The sequence below is a fragment of the Scyliorhinus torazame genome, chromosome 15, assembly GCF_047496885.1.
Source record: "Scyliorhinus torazame isolate Kashiwa2021f chromosome 15, sScyTor2.1, whole genome shotgun sequence".
NCBI classification, from domain to species: Eukaryota; Metazoa; Chordata; class Chondrichthyes; order Carcharhiniformes; family Scyliorhinidae; genus Scyliorhinus; species Scyliorhinus torazame.
In genome coordinates this window covers 152,545,695-152,556,435 of record NC_092721.1, presented here as the reverse complement: position 1 = coordinate 152,556,435, position 10,741 = coordinate 152,545,695, and positions in this window count along the sequence as shown.

Sequence of the window (10,741 nt, the reverse complement as noted above, 5' to 3'; positions counted from 1 at the left end):
CTAATTGGTGTGTTGAGTTATTGATCATTACTTGAACTTGAACCTGGTGGTTGTATCATAAAGATACCTGGCGACTCTAGAGCAAAGGTTAAACAAACAGAGCAAATTACGAATTAAGAGCCAACCAAAAGTTCGCAACACTAGTTTCAAATCAGAGTTCTTCAGTTTCCATCCTAATGAAGAATTCTATCACGTTATGGTCACTGTTCCCTAAGGGCACAATATATTATTTATTAATCCTTTCTCACTGCATATTACCAAATCCAGGATAGCATATTCCCTAGTCGATTCCTTGACAAACCATCTGGTATGCACTCCAGGAATTTATCCGCCACAGTATTACTGCTAATTTTGTTCGCCTAATCTATACATAGATTAAAATCACCCATGAATACTGTAGCACCCATGCATCTCTAATTTCCTGCTTAATGCTATCCCCTACCTTACCACTGCTGTTTGGAGGCGAATAAACAACTCCCACTAATGTTTTCCACCCAGATTGATTGTACATGAAGATTTTCTGAGCCAATATTCTTTATCATTATTGCACTGATTTCATCCTTAACTAACAATGCCATCCCATCTGTTTTTATTTTTTGCCTGTCCGTCCTAAATATCAGATAGGTGCCACACTAATTATATCTGCTAGGATATGACTGGAAAATGGACAGATAGTTTAGGGCAGGTAATGTTAAGAGGAATGCATAGGGTGAAAGAAAGATTTACATTTATATAGCGTTTTTAATGACCATTAGATGTTTCAAACACTTTACGGCTGACAAAATACTTTTCTAGTATAGTCACTGTTGTAATATAGGAAATGTACCAGGAATGTGGAAAAATGAAATTTGACTTGCCAGTAATTTGACCCTAATTGCGAAGTGAAATGATATCAGGTGCAAATAGGATTTATATCGAAGAAACGTAAATATGACAAAAAGTGTACTGAAATAAGGTTTACTTGGACTGGAGCCAGTGAAAACCCTCAGTCTGTATTATGTGTTGAAGTTCTGACAAAGCCATCTCTTCTGTTGCAGACACTAGGAAAGAAAACATGAACAGCACAATAATTAGAAGCCAACATTTTTCAAATACAAGTGGCCACTGTTTAAAGTATGTTGTAATAGCGGATTTCTGTTTTTGTGCAGTTGGTAAATTAGGGATGTTCCCCAATAATGTTGCAGCTATTTTATTTTTATTTCTTAAAATCATACTGTTGTGTCCCTCCCTAACCAGTCACCACATCTTCCGCTTCCTGCCTCCATCCCCAATCCTCCCACTCACTTTCTTCCTCTCTTGTTCACCTACCTTCCCATTCACCTCCTCCTTCCCCAACTCTCCCACTCACCGTTTCCCTCAAAAAGCCTTCCTGCTCATTGCCTCCATCACACTCCATATAAGCCATAGATTCCCTAAAGTGCAGATTTGGCCCATCGAGCCTGCACTAACCCTCTGAAAGAGCACCTGCCTATGCCCACTCCCCTGCACTATATCCGTAACCCTGAGCAACTATGGGAGGAAACCAGAGCATTTAGAGGAAACCCACACAGACACTGGGAGAACCCGGGTCTCTAATGCTGTGAAGCAGCAGTGCAAACCTCTGTGCTAACTTGCTGCTCTCTCCTGACTGTCACTCACCGCCTCTCCTGACGAGTTGATACTTCCGCTTGCCAATTTTCCTGCTCACCGACCATCCACCTGCTGCCTCTCCTACAACACCATTTCTTCTGTTCATCAATCCTTCCACTCACTGATGTGGAGATGCCGGCACAAGGGTGGTGATATGCCTATGGGCAATATCATTGATGGATGGTGTATGACCTCCAACCAGCAGGTGGCGGTGCAGGCACATCATGCGGCCTCCAGACCATGGTCATGTGACCAGTGACTCCCATATAAGTAGAGACATATCCAGCCATCACCAGATGGTTGTAAGACATACAAGTCGGTGCTAGGTGCAGTTCCAGAGGAGTAACAAGGAGACTCCATGATAACATGCTCTGTAACAGATTACTATCTTACCACATGAGACTCAATAAAGATCCTGGTTTAGACAAGTCAAGGTGTTTGGTAGGTTTTGGTAGGTTCTATACCTTTGCAAGGTATAGAAGACCAAACACAGCAATCAGAACACATACGATGGATTTTTTTCTGGGTTGAAGACTTGAATTGATGCAGGCTTATAATTCTTATTATCAACTGATGAAAAGCTCTTGTAGTCTAGAAGGACAGAATCACTGCTGTTTTATGTTCACAGTGGCAGATTTCTCTTATTAACATATACTCCAGTTAAGGTGCAATGCTGGAGTCCTCACATGGTTCTTCAGGTAAAGAGTTACGGCCAACTTGCGTCTCTGTCGATACGTGGTAAAAGAGCAGGTGACCTTAGGTCCTTTTTTCCTTTGCTGGCATAGGTGCTTTTGTCTGTTTGACCAGAATGTGCCTTATTGAAACCCTGTTAACGATCCTCTTTCCATGCCACCCCGTATGAGCCCAAATTTTTCAATAACCTTTGTTGTAGCACCTTGTTAAATGCCTGCTGGAAATCTTAAGTGCACCAGAAACACATACACTTTTATCCACATTGTTTGTTCATATGGCATAAGTTCATATTTACAGTTCCTAAGTTTGTATTGCATAAGCATGACAAAGGTCAAGAATATAACGCCCTTATTAGATAGTTTCTTTTTTTATAAGTATGTTTATTGAGATTTTACATTTTATAGCAAAATAACACAACAAAGTTACAAAATACAACAGCAACAAAAGCAAGGAAAAGAAACAGAAATGGTGTAACACGCATGAGCACAGTATGGAACAGGGGAACAACGTCCCAATTGGTTGAATACCATCATTACATCATGAGCCCCTGGGGATAACAACCACAGTGCCAGGCCTAGCCTAGCACCAATTGACTCATTAAAAAAAGTATACCCCCCAGGGCCTCCAGCACACCCCAAAACCTGCACCCCAGTCATGCTTGTATCTTTACTACCCCATCGTGAGTAATGCCCCAGAAGAGGATAACTATTCCAGCCCCAGGCAAGAGAGAGGGGCCCTCACCCGGGAAGAACACCTAATAATTAGGCCCCCTGGAGGAGAGGCCATCTCCCTGTCACAAACACAGAAACCACCTCCCCAGAAGCAAACAAAACAACATCTGGCTCGCCCGAATGAAGAGAAAAACAGAACCCCCCAGAAAGGGGATATCCAGCATATCTCAAAGCAACCACCATCAACAGCAGAAAAGATATCCAGAATAACATCCCTGCTCAACAACCCGACCACCACACAAGCCCAAGGGAAGAATACAAAGAGAGACCCAAACAAGGGGGGAAAAAAACTCAAACTCAAAAAAGAGATAGAAGAAGCCCATTCCTCCTCAGGACACAAACTCTGCCCAGGCCAAAGAAAAATTAAAACGCCGATTCTTAATTCAAAGAAAGGAAAAATACAAAAGAAAAATTCAAAACGGATTAGCTCTAATTGGGATGGGGGGAGGGCGGTGGGTGGGGGTACTCTCCTCAATCTCAGTGAGGACTGAGCTAACCCTACCAATCACACCTACTCACCCTTCACCCTGCCCCAGCTCCACTTTTCTTCATAAGCGAGATGGGGTGACAAAAGTTACGCCCCTAACCACAAGTATTATAAGACACAATAACCAGAAGGAGTAAAATCTGCACAAATCACATTTGTCATTATTGACTCAAAATTACCTTCCCAACACAGAATAAGGATAATCAATGGTGCAGGCCATCACACTCACATTTCGCACTTCCCTACAGGAAAAAAGTCAACTACATGATCAACAGGGAGTCACAATAAAGATTCTTGAAGAATCGCAAGGTAGATTTCAGGATAAAGACGTCTTCCCTGTCATACGAGAAGGCAAAGGATAAGGCAGGATCAACAAACACTCTCCAGGATATCTGCAGGATTCCATCGATCGAAGCACGGGAAGTCATTCCTTCTATATACCATCTCTCTGACGCCCAGGAGGTCCCTGGACAGGGGTAGAGTCGACCTGCTCACCCACCTCCAACTCCTCACGATGAACATCAAAAATGGGGCGATATAGGACCAGTGATCGGTTGGCCCTTCTGACCGTGGTCTCGCACACAGGATATGTTGTACTCCATTGACTGTGATGCACCCAGCCTCTGCATCAAGATTACCAAAGCATGGAAGCCAATTCTTGAACTCAGTCAGGAATTGATCTTTCATCTCTCGCCAGGGCAGGGCTCAGGAGGTCATCTCGCCCGGACCTCATCTCCTGATCCCGTCAAGATACCAGACACACCATGCAGTTGGATTTTGATGACACAAAAGCAGCCCCTGACCAGAGACAATGTTCTTTTTAGTGCAATAATCCTCTCATGCACTTCTACTGCTCTTCTGAAGGTACCCTGCGAGCCTTCAAAGTGAGCTGACGACCTGTGCTGCAGAGCCGAAATTCTCTGTCAAGGCAATATCTTCGAAGACGGCCATCACCCAATGCAGATAGCACCGTCAAGGCGAGAACCTGCTCAGCAACAATTGCACCACTCCCAGCAGTGCCTAACCCCAGCCCACTCCAACCACCATGAACAAATTGAGGTTTTTAGAATTTTGGGGGGGCTCTTCCTCACAAAAAGACCAATCAGGAACTTCTTGGGACATGTAGCCCAAGAAAAAACAAGTAAGAAATGTGCATCAGGATGAAACAATGGATTAAAAGACGAGCAGAGCCAGAGATCGCGAAAATGCAATTGCTCCCAGGCCCACATCACGTGACCCCCCCTCCCCATTACATGATTCTAATGGACGCGTGATCATTGTTTTGCACATTTTCATTTCGCAATATTTTTTAGGAATACATTAGGAGAGCAAACCAAGAGATAGCTGTATAAGTTTTGACTCTGCTGCTGACATTAAAGTCCCTTGGAGTCTTATGCTTATGAGTTAGAGTAGCAAAATCTCAGGAAACATTACACTACAGAAAGGAACTAATAATACTTGTATCTAGAAAACTATAGACCTGTGCTCTGAATATATCAATGACAGCCTCCACAGCCATCTGGGGTAGAGAATTACAAAGATTTATCACCCTCTGATTGAAGAAATTCCTCCTCACCTCAGTCCTAAATGGTCTCCCTCTTATTCTGAGACTGTGTCCCCTGGTTCTAGAACCCCTCCCCCCAAACCAGGGGAAACATTCTGCATTTACCCTGTCGAGGCCTGTAGAATTTTGTACAGTTGAATGCGATCATCTGTCATTCTTCTAAACTCTAGACAATACAAGTCTCCTCAATCTCTCCTCATAGGACAATCTCACCATCCCTGCGATTAGCCTGGTTGACCTTTGTTGCACACTCTTTAAGGCCAGTACATACTGCAGGAAGGGGCATGAGGTCCTGCAGCAGGGGTTCAGGGAGCTAGGCAGAAAGTTAAAAGACAGGACCTCTAGGGTTGTAATCTTGGGATTACTCCCTGTGCCACGTGCCAGTGAGGCTAGAAATAGGAAGATAGAGCAGCTAAACACGTGGCTAAACAGCTGGTGTAGGAGGGAGGGTTTCCATTATCTGGACCACTGGGAGCTCTTCCGGGGCAGGTGTGACCTATATAAGAAGGACGGGTTGCATCTAAACTGGAGAGGCATAAATATCCTGGCCGCGAGGTTCGCTAGTGTCACACAGGAGGGTTTAAACTAGTATGGCAGGGGGGTGGGCACGGGAGCAATAGGTCAGAAGGTGAGAGCATTGAGGGAGAACTAGGGAATAGGGACAGTGTGGCTCTGAGGCAGAGCAGACAGGGAGAAGTTGCTGAACACAGTGGGTCTGATGGCCTGAAGTGCATATGTTTTAATGCAAGAAGTATTACGGGTAAGGCAGGTGAACTTAGAGCTTGGATTAGTACTTGGAACTATGATGTTGTTGCCATTCCAGAGACCTGGTTGAGGGACGGGCAGGATTGGCAGCTAAACGTTCCAGTATTTAGATGTTTCAGGCGGGATAGAGGGGGATGTAAAAGGGGTGGCGGAGTTGCGCTACTGGTTAGGGAGGATATCACAGCCGTACTACGGGAGGACACCTCAGAGGGCAGTGAGGCTATATATGGTAGAGATCAGGAATAAGAAGGGTGCAGTCACAATGTTGGGGGTTTACTACAGGCCTCCCAACAGCCAGCGGGAGATAGAGGAGCAGATAGGTAGACAAATTTTGGAAAAGAGTAAAAACAACAGGGTTGTGGTGATTGGAGACTTCAACTTCCCCAGTATTGACTGGGACTCACTTAGTGCCAGGGGCTTAGACGGGGCAGAGTTTGTAAGGAGCATCCAGGAGGGCTTCTTAAAACAATATGTAGACAGTCCAACGAGGGAAGGGGCGGTACTGAACCTGGTATTGGGGAATGAGCCCGGCCAGGTGGTAGAGGTTTCAGTAGGGGAGCATTTCTGGAACAGTGACCACAATTCAGTAAGTTTTAAAGTGCTGGTGGTCAAGGATAAGAGTGGTCCTAGGGTGAGTGTGCTAAATTGGGGGAAGGCTAATTATAACAATATTAGGAGGGAACTGAAGAACCTAGATTGGGGGCGGATGTTTGAGGGCAAATCAACATCTGACATGTGGGAGGTTTTCAAGTGTTAGTTGAAAGGAATTCAGGACCGGCATGTTCCTGCGAGGAAGAACTTTACAACTTTACAAACTGGACTGGGCGTATGATGCCCAACCTCTCTCGCCTGCTTAGTTCTTCATCCACATTTGTAAGCGGGACATGACCGTCAAGCCCTGAAATATTTGGGCTGATCCTCTGGGTCAGCATTAATTTTTGCATTGGCCCCCTTTATTTTTCCCAGGCCGTCCTGAAAACCTCTGGTTACTTTCTGAGGATTTCATACAGACCACCAGTACCCATCCAGAAAATCTGTTGCCAGTCCAGATGGAGTCTTTGTAACCAATCATAGCTCATGAGGCTGGGCCCGAGTCCTTGCAGCACTGCTAGGGGTAGCCTAACCGACTGCTTTCCATGGGTAATGAGGGTCACTGTGGTACCGATGATGGTCAATGGTTCCCCAGTGTATGCTGCCAGCTGGGCCTTGGTATCCCTCAAGCCCAGGTGCAGGATACCCATATAGAGTTTATGGAAAGTTTCTTGCCCGATAATAGAGACAGCAGTCCCCTGTTGATTTCCATGTCCAAGGGGTGACGGTTGACAAGCCTTATTCTAATTGGGACCATTTTGGGGGAAGTGATACGGTTTTACTGCATTAGGTCTTCTTCGGGCAGGGCAATTTTCAAAGCCCTGGCTCGGGTAGCTTGTGCCATCTGGCCAGGGCAACGCATTTGCTGTCAATCCTGTTGCCACTACAGTTCATGCAACCACAAGTGCAGTGCTGTTGTGGGTACTCCTCATCGTCCGCCAGGGAGATGCCCCATCGATCCGTGGTGGCCCTTGTCCATTGGGTTTGCCTGTGACACTGTTTCAGTGGTGACTGGGTTACGTGAACCCTATCCTTAGGGGGCGTCACCCTTTCGAATGGGGACCAAAGGTGTATAAACCATATTCCATGGAACCATGGAGCCCTAGACCTCCTTTCCCTCTCATGGGAGAGTGGCAGCTCTGTAGCCCTTTGTAGATCCAAGGCCGGCTCCACTAACAACTTCCATTGAGTCGCCATATTGTCAATGCCAGACACCAAACGATATCTTAACATCTCAGGGAGGGATGGGCCGAAGTTGCAATGTTCAGCTAACTTGCGAAAGCGCGTCAGCAATTCTGTAATTACTGGGCGTCGAACGTGGAGAAGGTGCGGAGCTAGGCCAGAGGGGTGGATTCCCAGTGGGTCAGAATGGAGGAGAGTTTGTGTAGGAAGTCGAGATTGAAGGCGCTAACAACAGCGTCGCTCCTGATGGCCCCAGGGAAATACTCAGGGAGTCCAGTAGTAATAGCATCGTTGACAATTTGGAGGCAGTTTCGCCAAAACTTCAGGTTGGGGCAGGGTCAAGGGAAATGCCAATTCGGGGAAATTTGAGCCAGGGAAGTGGGATGGAAATTTTCGGAGATGGGAGGAGAAGGGAGTTAGGGCACCAAAAGATCTGTTTCTTCGGAGTCAGTTTGCAGGATTGACAGAGCTGGGAGCGAAGTATGGGCTGGAGCAGGGGGAAATATTTAGATACATGCAGGTTCGAGACTTTGCCAAGAAGGAGATACAGAGCTTCCCGGTGGAGTCGGCTTCCACATTGCTGGAGGAGGGACTGGAGAAGTGGGTAGTGTCAGCGGTTTAGGGGGCTATTTTGGAAAAGGAAAAGGCACCGCGGGAAGGGATCAAAGCAAAGTGGGAGGAAGAGTTGGGAGAGGTTATGGAGAAGGGGTTCTGGTGTGAGGTGTTCCGGAGAGTGAATGCCTCCACCTCGTGCGCGAGGTAGGGGCTGATACAGCTGAAGGTGATATATAGAGCACACGTCACAAGGGCGAGGATGATCCGGCTCTTTGAGGGGGTAGAAGATGTGTGTGAACATTGTGGGGGGGGGGGGAAACCATGTTCAAATATCTTGGTCCTGTCCAAAGCTGGAGGATTACTGGAAGGAGGTTTTTAGGGTAATCTCTAAGGTGGTGCACGTGAAACTGGACCAGGGCCCTCGTTGGAAACGGGCGCGGAGGCAGATGCTGTAGCCTTCGCCTCATTGATCTCCCAAAGGCGGATCCTGTTGGCATGAAGAGCAACCTATCCACCCTGTGCCCTGGCATGGCGGGGGTCCTGCTGGAATTCTTAACTCTTGAGAGGGTTAAGTTTGAACTGAGGGGAAGGATGGAGGGTTTCTATAATTCATGGGCGTTATTCATTATGCACTTTCAAGAATTGGATGACATCGAACATTAGGGGGGGGGAGTTGAGGGGTGGCGGGGGGGGGATTATGTATGTTGATGGTGACTATGGATGATTCCTGATTCCTTTTTTTTGATTTGATGTTTGTGTTGACATGTGGGCTGTTGTTTGGGAGTTTGGTGGGAGGGTGGGATTGTTGTTGATAAGGGGATTGACATTGCATTCATTACCATTTATTGTTTGTTGGTGGGTGTAAATTTTGAAGAAAATGTGAAAAAGGAGAATAAAAATATATTTTTAAAAAGAAATTCCGTAATCGATTTCCCAGAGGTTCACTCCACCGTATTGAACCGGTACCTCGGAATATCACCGACGGTAAAGGGTCGTGATGATTCGAGATAAGTTCCACGAGTTCCTTAAATGTCCTCGAATCCGGGCTGCTGGGTAGGTGAGGCTCTTGATGACACCACCAAATGGCGGGGCCCCGCAGGCAGTCAGGTGTATCCACCAATACCATTTGCTTGGATAAAATACTGCATCCGTTCGGAATACTGTGCCCAGTCTTCTACGTCTGCGTCAAAAGCCTCTAGTCTTCCAAAGAGTGCCATTTTCAAACACCCGCTGACCTCGTTCCCGAGCGACGGTATTCTGGTGTGGTCAGGACGTCCAGAATCACAGCCACTGTTTTCCTCGTCGCCAGTATAAAAGCTCAGGAGACCCGAGAAGGTAAGGTAAACCGTATTTAATAAACCAACACAAAGTAAAGGCAGCAACGCGGCTTCCAGTTCAAAGGTCCCAAAGATCACACTGGTCCCAGTCTAGGTCGGCTTTTAATTGGCGGATTTACAAGCCCCAACTGGGTGCCTCTTCGCCCACTAGCGAGGGAACTCATATTCCATGAGTCCCATGGGGAGATCAATTGAGGTGTCCCCATGGGTCTCTTGAGGGTTATTACAAATCTTCATCAGAGAACTTTTAAATTATTTTAAAATTTATTTTTATTTTTCATAAATTTAAACTACCAATTCCTTTTTTTCCAATTAAGGCATTTAGTGTGGCCAATTCACCTACCGTGCGTATCTTTGGATTGTGGGGGTGAGAGCCACGCAGACACGGGGAGAATGTGCAACTTCCACACGGACAGTGACCTGGGTAGGATCGAACGCGGGGCCTCGGCGGTGTGAGGCAGCAGTGCTAACCACTGCATCAGCAAGCCGCCCCAAACTTTTTAATTGTTACCTGATTAATATATGCATAGATATAGCTTTTATTTAAAAAGTGCCCAATTCTTTTTTTTTCCAATTAAGGGGAAATTTAGCGTAGCCAATCCACCTACCCTGCACATCTTTGGGTTGTGGAGGTGAGCCCCACGCAGACACGGGGAGAATGTGCAAACTCCACACAAACAGTGACCCGGGATCGAACCCGGGTCCTCAACGCCATGAGCCAATGCACAGATATAACTACAAAAGACTTGTTCACATTTGATTTTTGTGTTTGCACCTATTTTGTGCCAAAAAGGGGTTCTGACATTGTGAGAATGCTTGGGTGTCCTCGATGCTCTTGTTAGCTCCAGAGGGATTTTGCGGGAATCCCACACACTGAAACTATGGCCTGTTCGACCAAATCAATCATAATCATAGTGGATGAGGTGCCAATCAAGCAGACTGCTTCATCCTGGATGGTGTTGATCTCCATGGTTGTTGCACCCATGCAGGAAAGTATCTCATTACATTCCTGACTTGTGCCTTTAGATGATGGAGAGGCTTTGAGGAGTCAAGCCAAGAACCACTTACCACAGAATACCCAGCCTTTGATCTGGTCTACGAGCCACTTTACTTCTGCGCTTGGTCCAGTTAATTTTCTGAAAAATGGTACCCATGCAATGTTGATAAGTGGTGAACATGCCAATGATAATGTCAAGGATGGTGGTTA